Source organism: Myotis daubentonii, chromosome 17 (genome assembly GCF_963259705.1).
Source record: "Myotis daubentonii chromosome 17, mMyoDau2.1, whole genome shotgun sequence".
Taxonomy (NCBI): domain Eukaryota; kingdom Metazoa; phylum Chordata; class Mammalia; order Chiroptera; family Vespertilionidae; genus Myotis; species Myotis daubentonii.
In genome coordinates, this window is record NC_081856.1 from 54285959 (window position 1) to 54304884 (window position 18926).

Sequence of the window (18926 nt, forward strand, 5' to 3'; positions counted from 1 at the left end):
AGGTCTGGCCTCCCCCCAGGCCTGTCTCTCCTGTGCTGAGTTAGACTGGGTTCCCCCAAACCATAGCTCAGTCCTGGCCTCCGCCCCGGGCCCTGGCCTCCGGGAAACCAGCCTCTGCAGGTGCAAATAAGACGAGGTCACCCGGGGGCAGGCAGGGCGGGCGGATCCACCCGCCTGGTGTCCTTGGGAAGACACCCAGGGACAGGCGGAGGCTGGAGGCAGATGGGCGGACCCGCCAAATTCCAGAAGCACCCATCTCCAGCCGCCCAGGCCCGCGCTGGGAAGGTGCTGCTGTCCTGAGACACCCAGGCTGTGGCAACCGTTGCGACAGCCACAGCGCAGGGAGGCGGTGCCTGCGCTCTGGGCCTGTGAACCGTCCCCTCTCCACTTCCCCAGAGCCACACCCTCGGCCCCCTGTCCCGGTCCACACCCTCCCTCCTGCTCTCCGATCCCCGCCCAATCCTCGCCTCTCAGCTCCCCAAACTCCCACACCCCACACCCCACCTCGAGTCTGGGGAGAAGCTCAGGCCCAGGTCTGCCCCTCGCCCCCCACGCCACCGCCCCTGTTGACGACGTGACCTCGGACTCCGGCTGCCACATCTGACAAACCTATTTTGGGGCTGGTGGCCCCTGACCTCCAGGTCATAGGGGGTGGGACCCTCGCCTGTGGGGGCAGGTTTCTGCTCCGCCTCCACTTCCCCGTGAACTCGGAGTGCCTCGAGGCTGCTCGGCCGAGTTGCCACCCGGCCAGGCTGCCCCAGAACCACGAGCCCAGTCACCCCCGACACCCACGCCCCAGCTTCACTGCAGCTCGAACCCCGTGGCGCCCACTGCTGCTGGGCCCTGTCCTCCCCAGCTGGCTGCTCCATGGGTGCCCATGCCCTTGGCCGCCCTGCAGCCTGGAGGAGGGGTCAGCGGGGGAGCACCTGGGAGAGGCCGAGGCCTCTGAGGGGCTGAGTCCTGGAGGGAAGACCAGCGGCCTCAGGCCTCCTCTCTCAGGTGCTGCCATGCAGGCTGGCACCCAGCCCCGCCCTCCCGGCAGCAGCGCCAGGTAACAGGCTGCCTGGCGGCTGGAACAGAGCACCTGTCCCCGGAGGCTGCCGGGAAGGCTGGACAAGGGTCAGGAGGAGAGGCACCTCTCCCCCAGGAAGGGGCAGGGCTTGCAGGTGGGCGGCCAGGCGGCTCGGCTGTGCATGGCCCCTGGCGGAGGCTGGCGGCCAGCGCAGACCCCTGACGGCTGTGCTGCGGGGAGGAGGCGGGGCTGGGGCCCCAGGGGCACAGGTAGCCGCGTGGGGGCTGCGGCTGGACTGGGCCTCGTTCAGGAGGGAGGGCCCGGGAGCAGGTGCCTGGAGTGTGTGGTGGGGACCTAGGACGGAGGGTTTGGGAGAGGCAGGCCGGGGCATGTGCGGGTCCAGGGCCCGGCAGCAGGCACCCCGGCAGCCCAGGGTCCCAGAAACAAAAAATGGGCGTCCCGGGGAGGTGGCCCCCCGGGGAGAAGGCCGGTGGGGCAGGGGCTGGGGGCGGGGAGAGGGGGGCGGAGCAGACCCCCTCCCCCATTAATAAATAAATAAAGGCAAAGGGAACCTGGAAGGGCGGGCCCTCCCCTCCCCCTCCCCCTCCCGGCGGCGGCCCCACCTCCAGGGCCCCAGGTGAGCGGGGCGGGCCATCCCAGGAGGTCGCAGGTGAATTCCTGGGGCGGGCACTGTCCGTCAGGCCTGGGGCGGGCAGCCACCTGGTGTCCACCGGCAGCCAGACCAGAATGGGCACGTGGCCGGCTGCTTCCTGCGGGAGGCGACTCCCTCCGCCCGGAAGCCCGGCCCCGGGGCTGACAGACGGGGGTCAATAGCCCAGCAGAGTCGCGGCCGGATGGGCGGGGCGCGGGCCAGCGACCCCTCCGCGCCTGCCTCCCGGTCCCGCGGCGGCCGCGCCCAGGCGGCCCTGCGCCTCCGGGACAGCGGGCAGCTCCGCGTGTCGGCACCTCTGCGCCCCGCCGGGAGCCGCGCCGCCGGAACGCCTCCCCGGGGCCCTGGAGGGGCACGGAGAACCCGCACCGTCCTGCTGGGACCCCGCCCAGAGCCGGCCGAGGCCCCCACGCGAACCGCCACCTCCCCACCCACTCGGGGCTGCGGCCACCGGAGGACCCGGCGGACCGGAGGGGCAGGGCGCCCGCCTCCCGGACCCGCGTCGGCGGAGCTCGGTGCCGGGTGGGAGCTCAGCCCGCGCCCGCGCCCCCGCCTCTGCGCCCCGCTCGCCGCGCACTTGTTTCGGTTTCGCTGGAGCTTCGCGCCCGGACGCCCCACCTGCGCTCAAGCACCGTCCGCTGCGCTCCGCTCGCTCCCGGTGCGCCCTGCGCGCACGGATTTAAATGTGCTGGGCTCCTCCCCGCGGGGGCCCCGCCCCGTCTGAGGGCGGCGCCGGGTGGGCGCCCCGAAAACAGGTGGGGAGACAGGTCCTGGGAATCCCGCGCGGGGCCCGAGCGACGCCCCACGCGCGACCTGCGGCCGGCCGCCTGTGAGCGCCCCAAAGCGGAGAGGGTCCCCGGTGGAGCGGGGCCTCCCCGCCCTCCCTGCCCGTCCGACCCTCCCCGGGTCACCGCTCAGGAATGAGGGCGGCGCCTGCCACGCGCCTGGACGGCGTGGACTGGAGGCTGTTCGGCTGTGCGACCCGCGGCTTCAATGCCCAAGCGGGGCTGGAGGCCGCTGCCCACGCCCGGCTCCCCGGGCTGAGCCAGGGTGGCCTCAGGGCTCCCCTCCGTGCGCCCCTCCGTGGCCTTGACCTTGACGAGCGGGGTCAGCTCCCAGGCTCTGCCTCCCCGCTGGGGCCTCCTCACACCTGCTCCCGGCTGGGCCGGGGTCCTGGCCGCCTGTGCGCTCCTCTCTGCCCACGTCCCCCGCGCTGGCCACGCCGTGTGGCTGCCCGGGCCTCTGACCTGCGGCCCTGACCTGGACGGACAGTGAGCTCTGCGTGAGACCACACCCTGCCCGCGGCCCCCCCCCCTCCCCCGCTCCCCAGCCGCCCTTCAGGGAAGCATGGCCACCACAGGACCCAGGTGGGCGCCAGCCCCTCGCCGTGGGTGCAGGGTGAGGCTGGCGGGGCAACGTCTTTCTCCCGTGCCCAGGGCGGGGCAGGCTGCCGGGGACTGGCCCTGCCCAGCCTCTCCCATTGTTCTTGTCCCGAGGGCTCTTCTCCCTGTGGCGGCCTCCAGCTCAGCTCTTCCCCGGCCCCTAACCCTGGGGACCTGGCCACTGTCCTCCCGGCCTGGGCTGTCCCTGGTTGGGGTCCCTCAGAGCCAGCACCGTCCCTGGACCTCCGGCCCAGCCACCCACACAGCAGGGAGGGGCCGCACCCCGCCACCCCCACCGCCTCTGGGAGCTGGTGCCCTGACCGGAGCTGGCCACTGGGCCCCAGGCCCCCCAGGAGCTGTGTGCAGCCCTGCAGGCCCCCATGTCCCCCAGATCAGGGGCAGGTCAGGGGCACCCTGAGCAGTGTCCCCATGCTGACCCCGGCCTGGTGGGGGGGGCCTGTGTGGGCTCTGGCCCTGGCCTCAGTGGCCCTCAGTGAGCCTCACCTCCTCCAGGACACGACCGACCGACCGAGAAGGCCGTGGGCCAGAGGTGGGCGGGACGCGGGGCCAGTGGGTGCGGGGCGGGCACAGGGCAGAGCGGGCTGACCGCTTTGTCCAGGGGCCGGATGCCAGGGCCCACAGCCCCGCAGTTGCAGCAGCAGGCCTGAGGGCGGTGCCCGCCCCGTCCCTGCTCCCAGGGCAGGGCTGCTCCCCGCACAGACACCCCAGCAGGGGCTGCGCCCCCCACCACTCCCTCGGGAGCCCCGTCATCAGAGGAGCCTCACTACCGCCCGCCTCCAGGAGGCCCAGCTGTCCCCAGCGAAGGGGGACGAGGGGGACGGGACAGGCTGGCTGTCAGCGCGGCCAGAGAGGCCTCTTAGTGGGGAGGCCACAGCTCTGCCCAGCGGGCACCACAGGGCCGGGCACTCAGGGTTGGGGTGAGGCAGGCCAGCAGAGCCGGTGGGGTTACCCCCCATTATGGGTTGGCCTGTGTCCCCCCAAATTCACATGTTGAAGTCCTAATCCTTGACCTTCTTTGGAAATATGGTCACTGCAGTCTGGCCGGCGTGGCTCAGTGGTGGAGTATCTACCTGTGAACCAGGAGGTCACGGCTCGAGTCCCGGTCAGGGCCCATCCCGGGCTGCGGGCCATCCCAGGAAGGGTTGTGCAGGAGGCGGCTGACCAGTGATTCCCTCTCATCGCGGGTGTTTCTGTCTCCGCACCCGGAGACGGGCCGGGCTCTCACGCCCACCAGGCCCGTCCAGCCCACCCACCCTGCGGCGGGGCCCAGCCTGCCCTGCTGGGGACCTGGGGTCGGGGGGCATGGGAGGCAGCACATGTTGGGGAGCCCCTGTGGCTGCCTGAAGCGGGGGCTGCAGAACCACCTCTGGGGCTGCCCACCCCCTCCTGTGCAGCCTTAGAGACCCCTCCTCAGCCACACCCTGAGAGCGGGGTGCACCCCCGCCTCCACGAGGCCTCACTGGCCTCTCCCTCCTCAGCCACCCCACCCAGGGCTTCCCGGCACCCAGACCTGCCCGCACACTGGGCCACACCCTCCCCCTCCCTGGGATGCCCCCTCCCAGCCCGAGCCCCTGCTCCCAGGCCTGTGGGCGGGACGCTGGACGCGGGACGCTGGACGCTGGACGAGGGGAGACTGCGGGCAAGGCCCCAGGTCCTCCAGGGTCATGGTCAGCATCCATGGAACTTTCATTCGTTCATTCCTGCACCTCCCTGTTGCTCCATCCAACAGCGTGTTTGCAAACGAGTGGACACTGCGCCCAGCAGACAGGCCAGGCTGGGTCCCAGACCCTCTAGGAGCCTGCCCTGCAGGGAGGGGTGCCCTGTAGAGAGGGGTGCCCTGCAGGGAGGGGTGCCCTGCAGGGAGGGGTGCCCTGTAGAGAGGGGTGCCCTGCAGGGAGGGGTGCCCTGTAGAGAGGGGTGCGCTGCAGGGAGGGGTGCCCTGTAGAGAGGGGTGCCCTGCCTCTGGGGGAGCTGGAGGCCTGCACTGGCCCCTCGGTGCCTGGGAGACCCTGCCCCCGCCCCACCGCCGCCTGTGACACCCAGGCCCCTGCCCAGGCTCGCCTTTTCGGGTTTGTGATGCTGTTGCCTTGGGAATGTTTCATCGGAAAATGTTGGGTGGGGTGGGCAGGCCGGGGCAGGCGGGCAGACTGCGTAGCTGGGTGGGCGGTGGCTCCGTGGGAGGGGCTGGCACGACGGCGGGCCCACCCTGCCCTTCCCACTGCATTCCCACCCCCACCTCCAGCCCGGGGAGCACCGAGCTGGGGGCCCCTCGACAGGCTGGGAGGGGCGCATTCCAGCACAGGCCCGCCCGGCACATGGGCCGCCTCCTGCCACCCACCTGCCCGCGTGTCCTGGCAGGGCCTGGGCAGCCAGCCCACCTGGCCTCTGAGCTCTCCTCCCCGTGCTCCCCTCTCCTCCCCCTGCTCCCCACTCCTCCCCCTGCTCCCCTCTCCTCCCCCTGCTCCCCTTTCCTCCCCCTGCTCCCCTCTCCTCCCCCTGCTCCCCTCTCCGCCCCCTGCTCCCCTCTCCTCCCCCTGCTCCCCACTCCTCCCCCTGCTCCCCTCTCCTCCCCCTGCTCCCTCCTTCTCCCCTTGCTCCTCTCTCCGCCCCCTGCTCCCCTCTTCTCCCCCTGCTTCCCTCTCCGCCCCCTGCTCCCCTCTTCTCCCCCTGCTCCCCTCTCCTCCCCCTGCTCCCCTCTCCGCCCCCTGCTCCCCTCTTCTCCCCCTGCTTCCCTCTCCTCCCCCTGCTCCCCTCTCCTCCCCCTGCTCCCCTCTCCTCCCCCTGCTCCCCTTTCCTCCCCCTGCTCCCCTCTCCTCCCCCTGCTCCCCTCTCCGCCCCCTGCTCCCCTCTCCTCCCCCTGCTCCCCACTCCTCCCCCTGCTCCCCTCTCCTCCCCCTGCTCCCCTCTCCTCTCCCTGCTCCCCACTCCTCCCTCTGCTCCCCTCTCCTTCCCCTGCTCCCCCCTTCTCCCCCTGCTTCCCCCTTCTCCCCCTGCTCCCTCTCCTCCCCCTGCTCCCCACTCCTCCCCCTGCTCCCCACTCCTCCCCCTGCTCCCCTCTCCTCCCCCTGCTCCCCTCTCCTCTCCCTGCTCCCCACTCCTCCCTCTGCTCCCCTCTCCTTCCCCTGCTCCCCCCTTCTCCCCCTGCTTCCCCCTTCTCCCCCTGCTCCCTCTCCTCCCCCTGCTCCCCACTCCTCCCCCTGCTCCCCACTCCTCCCCCTGCTCCCCTCTCCGCCCCCTGCTCCCCTCTCCTCCCCCTGCTCCCCTCTCCGCCCCCTGCTCCCCTCTCCTCCCCCTGCTCCCCACTCCTCCCCCTGCTCCCCTCTCCTCCCCCTGCTCCCCTCTCCTCTCCCTGCTCCCCACTCCTCCCTCTGCTCCCCTCTCCTTCCCCTGCTCCCCCCTTCTCCCCCTGCTTCCCCCTTCTCCCCCTGCTCCCTCTCCTCCCCCTGCTCCCCACTCCTCCCCCTGCTCCCCACTCCTCCCCCTGCTCACCTCTCCGCCCCCTGCTCCCCTCTCCTCCCCCTGCTCCCCTCTCCGCCCCCTGCTCCCCTCTCCTCCCCCTGCTCCCCTCTCCTCTCCCTGCTCCCCTCTCCTCCCCCTGCTCCCCTCTCCTCTCCCTGCTCCCCTCTCCTCCCCCTGCTCCCCTCTCCTCCCCCTGCTCCCCTTTCCTCCCCCTGCTCCCCTCTCCTCCCCCTGCTCCCCTCTCCGCCCCCTGCTCCCCTCTCCTCCCCCTGCTCCCCACTCCTCCCCCTGCTCCCCACTCCTCCCTCTGCTCCCCTCTCCTTCCCCTGCTCCCCCCTTCTCCCCCTGCTTCCCCCTTCTCCCCCTGCTCCCTCTCCTCCCCCTGCTCCCCACTCCTCCCCCTGCTCCCCACTCCTCCCCTGCTCCCCTCTCCTCCCCGTGCTCCCCTCTCCTCCCCCTGCTCCCCTCTCCTCTCCCTGCTCCCCACTCCTCCCCCTGCTCCCCCCTTCTCCCCCGGCTTCCCCCTTCTCCCCCTGCTCCCTCTCCTCCCCCTGCTCCCCTCTCCTCCCCCTGCTCCCCTCTCCTCTCCCTGCTCCCCTCTCCTCCCCCTGCTCCCCTCTCCTCTCCCTGCTCCCCACTCCTCCCCCTGCTCCCCTCTCCTTCCCCTGCTCCCCCCTTCTCCCCCTGCTTCCCTCTCCTCCCCGTGCTCCCCTCTCCTCCCCCTGCTCCCCTCTCCTTCCCCTGCTCCCCCCTTCTCTCCCTGCTCCCCTCTCCTCTCCCTGCTCCCCTCTCCTCCCCCTGCTCCCCCCTTCTCCCCCGGCTTCCCCCTTCTCCCCCTGCTCCCTCTCCTCCCCCTGCTCCCCTCTCCTCCCCCTGCTCCCCTCTCCTCTCCCTGCTCCCCTCTCCTCCCCCTGCTCCCCTCTCCTCTCCCTGCTCCCCACTCCTCCCCCTGCTCCCCTCTCCTTCCCCTGCTCCCCCCTTCTCCCCCTGCTTCCCTCTCCTCCCCGTGCTCCCCTCTCCTCCCCCTGCTCCCCTCTCCTCCCCGTGCTCCCCTCTCCTCCCCCTGCTCCCCTCTCCTCCCCGTGCTCCCCTCTCCTCCCCCTGCTACCCTCTCCTCTCCCTGCTCCCCACTCCTCCCCGTGCTCCCCTCTCCTTCCCCTGCTCCCCCCTTCTCCCCCTGCTCCCCTCTCCTCCCCGTGCTCCCCTCTCCTCCCCCTGCTCCCCTCTCCTCTCCCTGCTCCCCTCTCCTCCCCCTGCTCCCCTCTCCTTCCCCTGCTCCCCCCTTCTCTCCCTGCTCCCCTCTCCTCTCCCTGCTCCCCTCTCCTCCCCCTGCTCCCCCCTTCTCCCCCGGCTTCCCCCTTCTCCCCCTGCTCCCTCTCCTCCCCCTGCTCCCCTCTCCTCCCCCTGCTCCCCTCTCCTCTCCCTGCTCCCCTCTCCTCCCCCTGCTCCCCTCTCCTCTCCCTGCTCCCCACTCCTCCCCCTGCTCCCCTCTCCTTCCCCTGCTCCCCCCTTCTCCCCCTGCTTCCCTCTCCTCCCCGTGCTCCCCTCTCCTCCCCCTGCTCCCCTCTCCTCCCCGTGCTCCCCTCTCCTCCCCCTGCTCCCCTCTCCTCCCCGTGCTCCCCTCTCCTCCCCCTGCTACCCTCTCCTCTCCCTGCTCCCCACTCCTCCCCGTGCTCCCCTCTCCTTCCCCTGCTCCCCCCTTCTCCCCCTGCTCCCCTCTCCTCCCCGTGCTCCCCTCTCCTCCCCCTGCTCCCCTCTCCTCTCCCTGCTCCCCTCTCCTCCCCCTGCTCCCCTCTCCTCTCCCTGCTCCCCACTCCTCCCCCTGCTCCCCTCTCCTTCCCCTGCTCCCCCCTTCTCCCCCTGCTTCCCTCTCCTCCCCGTGCTCCCCTCTCCTCCCCCTGCTCCCCTCTCCTCCCCGTGCTCCCCTCTCCTCCCCCTGCTCCCCTCTCCTCCCCCTGCTCCCCTCTCCTCTCCCTGCTCCCCACTCCTCCCCCTGCTCCCTCTCCTCCCCCTGCTCCCCACTCCTCCCCCTGCTCCCCACTCCTCCCCCTGCTCCCCTCTCCTCCCCCTGCTCCCCTCTCCTCCCCCTGCTCCCCTCTCCTCCCCGTGCTCCCCCCTTCTCCCCCTGCTCCCCTCTCCTCTCCCTGCTCCCCACTCCTCCCCCTGCTCCCCTCTCCTCCCCCTGCTCCCCCCTTCTCCCCCTGCTTCCCCCTTCTCCCCCTGCTCCCTCTCCTCCCCCTGCTCCCCACTCCTCCCCCTGCTCCCCACTCCTCCCCCTGCTCCCCTCTCCTGCTCAGGAGGGCGTGGGTGTCCCTGGCTCCTGACACCCAGTCCACGGGTTGAACTCCCCACCCAAGACCAGGCTGGACCCAGTTTCTGTTTAGCCTGCGCAGGGCTGGCCGGGGCCGTGACTGAGAGCAGGGACCGGGGGGCCCCGGGAGGCCACAGGGCAGCCTGGGGGCCGCCTCGGTCTTCCCCACCAGGGCCCAGGCTGAGCCGCTCCCGCTGGGCAGGGAGCAGTCACACCCACCCAGCAGGACCTGAGGTGGCCGCGCGGCCCTCTTGCCACACAGGGTGCCGGAACCGCAGCCATTGGCTGTGGCCCATCGGGAGGAGAGGCGATGGCAGAGGCCCCGCCCCAGCTGCCCACCCACCGCCCTGTGCACCGAACCCCCAGGGCTCGTCCTCCTGCTGCCACAGGCCCTTTGCACGGGTCGTGTCCCCGGCCGGGATCTCGCTTCTTGAGTCCTCTCCTGGCACATCAGGCTGGTGCCTCCTGGACATCTCTTCCCAAGGCCCTAGTGCCACCCCCGGCTCCTCTCCCACCCTCACCCGGCTAAGGCCAGGCCCGGCCCTGCCCGCACCACTCGCCCCTCAGGCACCCGACATGCGTGGCAGCACTGAGCCGGGAGGGTGCTGTCAGAACCAGGCTGTGGGTAAAGCCCAAACCGGTCCCACTGAGCCCCACGGCAGTGCTGCCCGGCCCTCGTGGGGGTGAGCCCAGCCGGTGCGCTGCTGCGGCCTGTCGGACGGTGGCAATGGCCCAAGCGGGGCCCGGGCGGCGGTGATCGGCCGGCGGGGGCCGGGGCGGACAAGCTGGCTCTAGCGCAGCCCGCGTGGCCTGGAGCCGGGAGCAGAGCCACGGTTTGGGTGGGGGAGCCGGTGGGGGAGAAAGCGGAGAGGGCCCAGGAGGGTCAGGAGGGAGCGGGCGGGACCGGCGGCCCCAGGCCTGGGCTGTTCCTGCTGTGGGGGCTCCCAGCCAGGGCACAGGGGCCGGGGGCCCGGGGGGCGGGGGGCCGGGGGGCTGGGGAGTGGGGGGCACCGACTCAGGCAGAGATTTGTTACCTTAGGGACTGGCAGGGGAGCAGATGGAGGTGAGGAGGCTTCTCCTGACGGAAGAGATTTACGGGCAGAAGACCGAGAAGCCCAGAGAGTTTGGGGGGCCTGAGACCCCAGGCACCTGCACCCCTAAACCGGGTAGAGGAGACGTGGCCATGAGGCCGGTCCAGCAGACCCTCAGCCTCCGTCAGTCACCGGGACCCGACTCAGACTGGCTCTTAGAGAGAAGCCGGCCCGGCCGTCCTGGCTCAGGGGCTGAGCATCGACCTGTGAGCCAGGAGGTCCCGGTCGGGGCGCGTGCCCGGGTTTCAGGCTCCATCCCCAGTGGGGGGCGTGCAGGAGGCAGCTGATCAGTGGTTCTCTTTCATCATCCATGTTTCTCTCTCTCTCTCTCCCTCTCCCTTCCTCTCTGAAATCAATACAAACATTAAAAAAGAGAGAGACACTGTTGGCTCGAGATATGCAGAAGCTGCGAGAGGACCGGCTGGCGGGTGTGGACGCTGTGTCCGGGGCGGTGGTGCCGGCAGCTCCGCGGAAACCGAGAGAAAAAGAAAACCTGGTGTTTGTCTCCCAGACCCTGGAAAGGCCCCAGCAAGTGGCCTGCGGTGGCTCCGGGGGGCACGGGTCCGGGATCGCGCCTGGCGCGGCCTCATGGCCAACCCAACGCCCTTGAGACCCGGGGACACTGGTCTGTTGGCGCCTGTCACTCCACGCGACAAGCAGAGTCAGAGCCGCCTCCACCGTCCGTCCACCCGGCCCTCCCAGGCCCAGCGTGGAGCCGCCTGAAACAGGTGAGGCTGGGAGGGAGGCCGCCTGCTTCAGGGCGAGGCCTCCTGCCTCCGCCTGCTGGTCTCCGGCCGCAGCTAGTCAAGCCCATTCCTTGCACCCGTTTCTCATCGGTGGCGATGACCTGCGTTGATAGTGACAGAGGACGTCATAGGAGGTGCTGTAGGCAGGAACGGGATCGGTGAGCTCTCACCCGGGAGCAGCCCAGTCACGAGACACCTTCAGGAACGGGTCGATCCAGCACGTGGGTCATGCTGCTGATTCTTTCTCACTCTCTCGGGTTTATATTCTGTTCAGCCTCATGCTCTGGGGGCACAGGACCCGGCCAAGAAACCATCACAGCAGGAAAAAGAAACCCACCTCCCCCACCAGGAGTTCTAGAAAAGTCGCACGGGCTCTCCCTGTGAGGGTGGAATTGTGGCCCCGCCCCCAAACGCTGTGCTGAAATCCTAGCCCGGCACACGTGAACCTGGACTTGTTTGGAAACGGAGTTTTTTTTTTTTTTTTTTTTTTTTTTTTTTTAAGTTTTATATTTCTTAGAGGACAATTTTATTTGTTTGTATTTTTAAAAGAAAAGGCAAAATCATCCTTTCATACAAACATCACGTCAGCGGGTGCGAAAAGTTTTATTCAAGTAAATTCACCGGCGAGGGAGCCAGGACGATGTTACAAGCGGCCGTCAGTCGAAAGAGAATACGAAGAACAGACATGCCAAACCGAGCCCATCCTGGCCAGACGCCATCCCCCCGGACCCTCCGGACGCGGCTACGGGTTTCCCGCGACGGACAGCGTAGCGAGTTAGCTCCGTGACAGCGGCGGGGACCACAGGGAAGGGGGCAGGCGGCGGGGACACCCTCTGATCGCATCTTCCCTATTTTTTTTTTTTTCTATAACAAAATATTTCCATGTGAACGCTGGCCGTCTTGGGTTTAGTAGCTCCGTAAAAAACAACAACAAAAGATCACACCAAAAAAAAAAAAAAATACAAAAAAACAACTGTTGGAGGTAGAGAGCATGCCTGCCCCATCTTGACACGCTATGCAAACATGCTATGTCCCGGTAGTTGGCGTGTCAGCGTGTGCTAATGAGCAGGTGGAATTCCTAAGGCTCAGCTGTGACACGGTTTCCCGCGCGGCTTGCCAAACCCGCAGAAGGGCCACCGCGCTGCTGTCGGCAGCCACTGGTGACGGAGCACAGAACGGACATAAATACGGACACGCGCAGGTGCACAAGAAGGCACATACGTGTACGTGTCCGCATTTCACGGGTGCCGGGCAGGGGGCAGGAAGAAATACACACAGGTATAACTTTGTTCATCTCGGGGATGGATTGTACATGCACAGGAATGTATACAGACACACACGTGCATACACGCGTGTATTCCCACCAAGCATGTACATGGATGTACAAGCGTGTACATTCCGTGCACATGATAAGCACACGGCTGTTCGGATGCAAGCGTTCCCAGGTCATTCACGTGGCCGTGTGGGCCGGTTCTGATCTCTGCTCTGGGCTGCCTCTGGTTTGAATCTATCCATTGAGAAGTTGCGGTTGGCTAACATTTATTTTTTTTATTTTATATACTTTTAAAATGTATTTTTATTGATTTCAGAGAGGAAGGGAGAGGGAGAGAGAATCATGGACCGGCTGCCTCCTGCTCACCCCCTACTGGGGATGGAGCCTGCAATACGGGCCTGTGCCCTGACCGGGAATCGAACCCTGACCTCCTGTTTCCTAGGTCGATGCTCACCCACTGAGCCACACGGGCCGGGCTGGCCGGCCAGCATTTAGGGAAGGGGCGGGAGGCCTGAGGCTGGGTGGGTGACCCCGGGCATGGGGGGATGCCCCTGCCGGTGCTGGCGGGGGCCTCACAGGGTGGGGGCCGGGCGGGGCAGCGTCACGCAAAGGCCGGCAGCCCGAAGAGCTGGGGCTGGAAGTCCTGCAGGGAGGCCAGCACCACCGTGTGGAAACGGAGTTTTTGCAGGTGATGCAATCAGGTTAAGATGAGGTCACTGGCTGGGCCCGGAGCCACGGTGACTGGGGTCCCTGTAGGACAACTGTGTGGACTCACCAAGTGATGGGGGCGGAGGGAGGGCACCACGGGAGCTGGACCAGGTGGGAAGGACGCGGCCTCGGGGTTCAGAGGGCGCATGGCCCTGCGACACCTGGGTCTGGACTTCTGCCCGGATCTGAGCTGAACCCCGTGATGCCGGGCCACCCGGCCGGGGCCCCCTCCCCCCACGTCCGGGACTGACCTCGGCCCCGCAGAAGTCCCTGCTCGTCCCTGAGCCGGCGTGAAGCCAGCCCCACCTGCACGCAGCCTGGGGCAGGAGGGAGGATTCGAGGAAAGGGCTGGGCAGCCGCTCAGGGGACGGGGACGGTGCCAGGGGCTGCAGGGCCACAGCCGTCTCTGGGCCTGGGCCAGCGCTGGGGCTGGCAGGGGGCAGTGACCTCGGGCGGGTCCCTGGGCAGGTGCCCGCAGGAGGCGACCAGTGGATGTGCCTGTCTTTCCTTCTCTCTCGTCCGCTTTTCCTGAAAACCAAGGGAGAAGCATCCTCGGGTGAGGATTGAAAATAAATGAAGTAATTAACTGATTAAAAAATAAAAGAAGCAGCTCCCGGCGTGTGCTGGCTCCCGGGCGCCTGGTGCCGGCTCCCCCACCACATGGCTCCTCCCCCGGGGCCCCCGTGGGCTCACCACAGGCTCCACCGAGGTCTCTCCCCGGGGACACGCTCCTGGCGGGGCTGCCGGGCACACACGCGGGGCCCACCCTCCCCCTAGACCGAGGGCACGGCCGCTCGGGGCTGGCATGCTGCTCCCGCTCTCAGCCTCAGCGTCAGAGAAGGCTGCCGGCTCCATGTTGCGTCTGCACCCCACGGGGAGTGGGGGGGCGGGGCACAGACCTCTCCCCAGGGTGTCCCCCGGGTGTGAACTGAAGTGACCCCACGAGGGACGGCCAGGCCGGACCCACCCAAGTCCCGAGTCCTTTCCGGCCGTGACCCTCGGGCTCCGGGCTTTCCCTGCGGACCCGGGCTCTCACCACGGGGCGCACACAGGGCTTCTCCGGCTGCCAGGCCAGGGCAGGGCAGGAGCGTGTCAGCCGTCGGCCAGGCGGGTGAAGGCACCGCAGCTCAGCCGGCCGGCTCGGTGGTGAGAGCCTGGCCCGTGGTCCGGGTGTGAGTCGCGATCAAGGACACGTTCTCTGCTGTAGGTTCGACCCCCGGCCCCAGGTGGGGCGTGTGCGGGACCACAGGCTCCTGGCGGCCTGGCTCAGGGGCTGAGCATCGACCTGTGAACCAGGAGGTCACGGTTCGATTCCCAGTCAGGGCACAGGCCGGGTTGTGGGCTCGATCCCCAGTGTGGGGCGTGCAGGAGGCAGCCGGTCCATGATTCTCTCTCCTCATGGATGTTTTTCTCTCTCTCTCTCCCTCTCCCTTCCTCTCTGACGTCAATAAAAATATATTTTTTTTTAAAAAAAAGAACAAAAGGCAAGTGTCCTGGAATCGGGGGGGAGGGGGAGGGGGAGGGGGGAGGGAGAGGCAGGGGCCTGACCCGCTGGTCCGGCGGCAGGAGGCCTAGGACCAGAAACAAACAAACCAGGACGTTCGGGGAAACGCTGGGCCCCATTCCCCAGAGTCGGGGCGAGGGGAGACCTGGGCAGAGGGTGGGGGCCCAGCCGGGCCCAGGTGGTGACCCTGAGGAGGTGCAGGGACAGGGGCTCAGGGACAGGGGGTGCGGCGGCCGCTCTGGGCAGGGACAGTGCTGTCCTCGCTCCTGGAGGCAGGGCCCCGGCCGCCACGTCCTCCGGGCTGAGAGCGTTTTGGAGGCGGCAGGAAGGAAAAAATGAGACAAGACAAGAGACAAGCAGGAGAGAAGCTGCCAGAGATGGTGGGGAGGGTGTCCCAGCCCAGGGATGGGGGAGGGGGGGACAGAGCGTCCACAGGCGGCAGGTGAAGACACGGCGGGAGGGAGGGGCCCAGGGTGCGCTGGTCAGAGGCGCAGACGCAGAGCAGTGAGGGAAGGAGCCGTCAGACCCGCCAGGGCAAGACAGGAACGCAGCTGTTCCTTTTAAAGTCCGCACAAGGGAACTAGACGCATCCAATGGGAAGCGGAAAAGGGAAAAACAGACTCTCTGCAGTAAGACGGCAGAAAACTGCAGGCGCAGGTGTGAACAGGGCGGAGGCTCAGGTGCAGGTGTGAGCAGGGCAGAGGCTCAGGTGCAGGTGTGAGCAGGGCAGAGGCTCAGGTGCAGGTGTGAGCAGGGTGAGGCCCTGGTGTAGGTGTGAGCAGGGCGGAGGCTCAGGTGCAGGTGTGAGCAGAGTGAGGCTCAGGTGCAGGTGTGAGCAGAGTGAGGCTCAGGTGCAGGTGTGAGCAGAGTGAGGCTCAGGTGCAGGTGTGAGCAGAGTGAGGCTCAGGTGCAGGTGTGAGCAGGGCGAAGGCTCAGGTGCAGGTGTGAGCAGGGTGAGGCTCAGGTGCAGGTGTGAGCAGCGCAAAGGCTCAGGTGCAGGTGTGAGCAGAGCGGAGGCTCAGGTGCAGGTGTGAGCAGGGCGGAGGCTCAGGTGCAGGTGTGAGCAGGGCGAAGGCTCGGCAGGCAAGAGGGAAGCTCAGGTGCGTTTGAGGAAGAACAGACCCGACCGAGGGAGGCCCAGGAGGTCCGTGCGGGGCAGAGCGTGACGTTCCCTCTTCTCTTCCCAATGGACTAACAACACTCAGACGGCACGAGAAGGACGAGAGGAGGAGTGACCACGTTCCGACACGCGTGTGCGCACAGGAGCCCACACGGGCACAGGGCCTGAGGTGGAGACCGGGGTCAGTGCCGTCCAGGGCTGAGGACGGGGTGAGGGCCGGGCGGGGAGGAGGTGGCTCTGTGCCAGGGGTCTGCCCGCCTGTGGACAGCCGAATGGCAGCTCGGAAAAGGCGTCTCTGGTGACAAGCCGTGACGGGCAAGGCCCCTGTTCCTATCCCGGGGAAGGGGCGCCCGCCGGTCCGCCTGCCTTCAGCTCAGAGTGATGTGCATTGTGGGGAGGCCTGTGCGGAGCCCCTTCTCCGACCGGGACCCTCTCCGTGGCCCCAAAGCAGCGTTTCTGTCCTCACCCCTCTGGGCGTGGGGGAGGGGCGGGCTCTTTCTGAGTCTTTGTTTCTTAAAAATAAGCACCTTACTCCCTGGCTCAGCGCTGGGGCGTCGACCCAGGCACCAGGAGGTCAGGGTCACTTCAGTCGGGCACGTGCCCGGGTCGTGGTGGATCCCCAGTGGGGGGCGTGCAGGAGGCAGCCGACCAGGGATCCTCTCTCATCATCCGTGTTTCCATCTCTCTCTCCCTCTCCTTCCCTCTCTCTAAAAATCAATAAACACATATTTAAAAACATATTTTTAAAGATAATAAGTCCCTACAACAACCATTAGCCAGACTTAGGCCCGGACTTGGGGGGCAAACTGCTCCCTTCATCTTAGAACAAAAAACAGCAGGACAGGAAGGGAAGGGCCCGAGAGGCGGGCCGGGCCCCGGGGCGGCTTCCGGGAAGAGCTGGTGGCTCCAGACGCGTCCCTTTGCCACCCCAGGTGTGTCTCCTGGCGGCACCGGGACACTCGGTCCCGCCCGACCTTTAAGTCTTGTCCCTGAGCCGTTTTGCCACTTGCTGCCAGGTGCCTGCTTAATCCACCGCGGCTTTAGCGGGAGGTGCGCCACCCTCGGCCTAATCCTGGACCGAAAGCTGAGGCACAACAGGCTCCAGTCGCTGCGTAGGGCTGAGGAGCAGTCGTTTCTCCCGACTTCAGACCCCCTGACGCTCCAGCTGGCTCCCTCCCCTGCACCTGCACCTGCACCCTCACCCTATACCTGCACCCTCACCCTGCACCTGCACCCTCACCCTATACCTGCACCCTCACCCTATACCTGTACCCTCACCCTATACCTGCACCTGCACCTATACCTGCACTTGCACCCTCACCCTATACCTGCACCCTCACCCTGCACCTGCACCCTCACCCTCACCCTGCACCTGCACCCTCACCCTATACCTGCACCCTCACCCTGCACCTGCACCCTCACCCTATACCTGCACCCTCACCCTATACCTGCACCCTCACCCTATACCTGCACCCTCACCCTATACCTGCACCTGCACCTATACCTGCACTTGCACCCTCACCCTATACCTGCACCCTCACCCTGCACCTGCACCCTCACCCTGCACCTGCACCCTCACCCTGCACCTGCACCCTCACCCTCACCCTATACCTGCACCCTCACCCTGCACCTGCACCTGCACCTGCACCCTCACCCTATACCTGCACCCTCACCCTGCACCTGCACCCTCACCCTATACCTGCACCCTCACCCTGCGCCTGCACCTGCACCTGCACCCTCACCCTATACCTGCACCCTCACCCTATACCTGCACCCTCACCCTATACCTGCACCCTCACCCTGCACCTGCACCCTCACCCTGCACCTGCACCCTCACCCTATACCTGCACCCTCACCCTGCACCTGCACCCTCACCCTGCACCTGCACCCTCACCCTCACCCTATACCTGCACCCTCACCCTGCACCTGCACCTGCACCCTCACCCTATACCTGCACCCTCACCCTATACCTGCACCCTCACCCTGTACCTGCACCCTGTTTGCAAGCCAGCCGGTGCTGTCTAAGTAACTCTCTCATCCGTCTCTGAACGTACTTGTTAGAAGTTGACTTTAGAGAGGGAGGAAGGGAGAGAGAGGGAGAGAAACACGGATGTGAAGAGACTCATCAACCAGCTGCCTCCCGCATGCACCCCGATCAGGGCTCGAACCCGCACCCCAGGTATGTGCCCTGACTGGCCATCGAACCCGAGACCCTCAGTGGCCGGGACGATGCTCCCCCCCTGGGCTCACAGGCCAGGACGGCACTCACTCTTTTCCAGTTTGTGAAACGTCCCGTCTCGACGCTGGGCTCCTGTGTCTGCGGCAGCGCTGACTGCCCTGCCCGCCCGCATCCCGACGCCCTGGGCTCGCGTCTCAGCTCCGCGGCTTCCAGGCGTTTTCTCGGCTTTTCGTCTGGAGGTCACGCCACCCGCAAGCAGAGGCGGGCCCCTCTCTCCCACTGGGACCGGCTGTTCGTCCCCCTGCCTCGCTGCCTGGCTGCCTGGCTGCGACCTCCAGACGAGGTTGCACAGACGTGAAAGCCGGCCTCTTTGTCTCGCTCTCACCTGGGGGGGTGGGGGGGGGAGGAGCCGGCATCCTTTTTTCTTTCTTTTCATGGATGTTTATTGATCTCAGAGAGGAAGGGAGAGGGACATCCATGACGAGAGAGAATCATGGATGGCCGCCTCCTGCACCCCCTACTGGGGATCCAGCCCGCCATCCGGGCACGTGTCCTGATGGGAATCGAACCCTGACCTCCTGGTTCATAGTGTGGACAAAAGGGGCCACACGCTGACCTGACAGCTCAGGGGAGGCCTGCGGGCGGCCTTGCAAACTCAGACCTAAAGCCCCCACAAAGGATGGTCTGAAATTAAAAACTAAAGCAGCGATGGTGGGCAGTCACGTCCTAGGCCGGTATCTTCACTGACAAGGTCAACCCTTACCTTCACTGAGCCTGTCTGTCTTTTTGCATCTGTGATAACATGTCCTTGAAATGTCCGGGTAACGTGTAACTTCCCTTTTTCCGGAGCCCTCGGGGCACAACCTAATGTGCTGGGTGAGGACAGATGCCACAAATTCCTCCATTATCATGTTAATTGATCCTGCACCCACCTAAGCATGTGTCCATCATTTTACTTTTATCCGATCCCAGGGGTTTCCCCCTTTGCTTATCCCTCCTCCTTAGTCTATCACCAGTGGATTTCATGTGACCCACCTACGTCCCTCCTCGGATTTCGATGAATAAATACAGATGTCACCCGCCATTCTCCGGAGCACTACCTCAATTCGCTGAGGTTCTGCTTCCTGGCATACGTCCACACTTTGGCTCCAATAAACTCACAAAAATTCCTTACAGGTTTCAGTGGGTTTTTTACCTTAACAATAGGTTGGATTTCAGTAATTTTAGTTTTCTCTGTTTTTCCCTTGGTCGGTCTAGCTCAGTGGTTCCCAACCCTTTCCTGGCCACGCCCCACCGACGCGTCTCTAACAGCCGCTGCCCGCCCGTGGCGTATGATTCTTCTTATTCAGAAAGTGACTCCTGTTCACCCGGGGGAAGCCGAGCAGGCCAGGAACTTGGTCTAAACAAGCTTCCAAAGAACATGGCATCCATGAAAGAAAAATATATTTTT

General features: G+C 66.6%; 1 protein-coding gene across 2 annotated transcripts in view; it reads left to right on the plus strand.

Moving 5' to 3' along the window:
• The first annotated feature begins 9126 nt into the window (after positions 1-9126).
• The window catches only part of GPAA1 (glycosylphosphatidylinositol anchor attachment 1), a 139664-nt gene continuing 129864 nt past the window's right edge, over positions 9127-18926 (plus strand). For both annotated transcript variants that reach the window (XM_059672534.1, XM_059672535.1), the window contains exon 1: positions 9127-9131. The gene's annotated coding sequence lies outside the window, so the exon portion shown is untranslated. The remainder of the gene's footprint in view (positions 9132-18926) is intronic.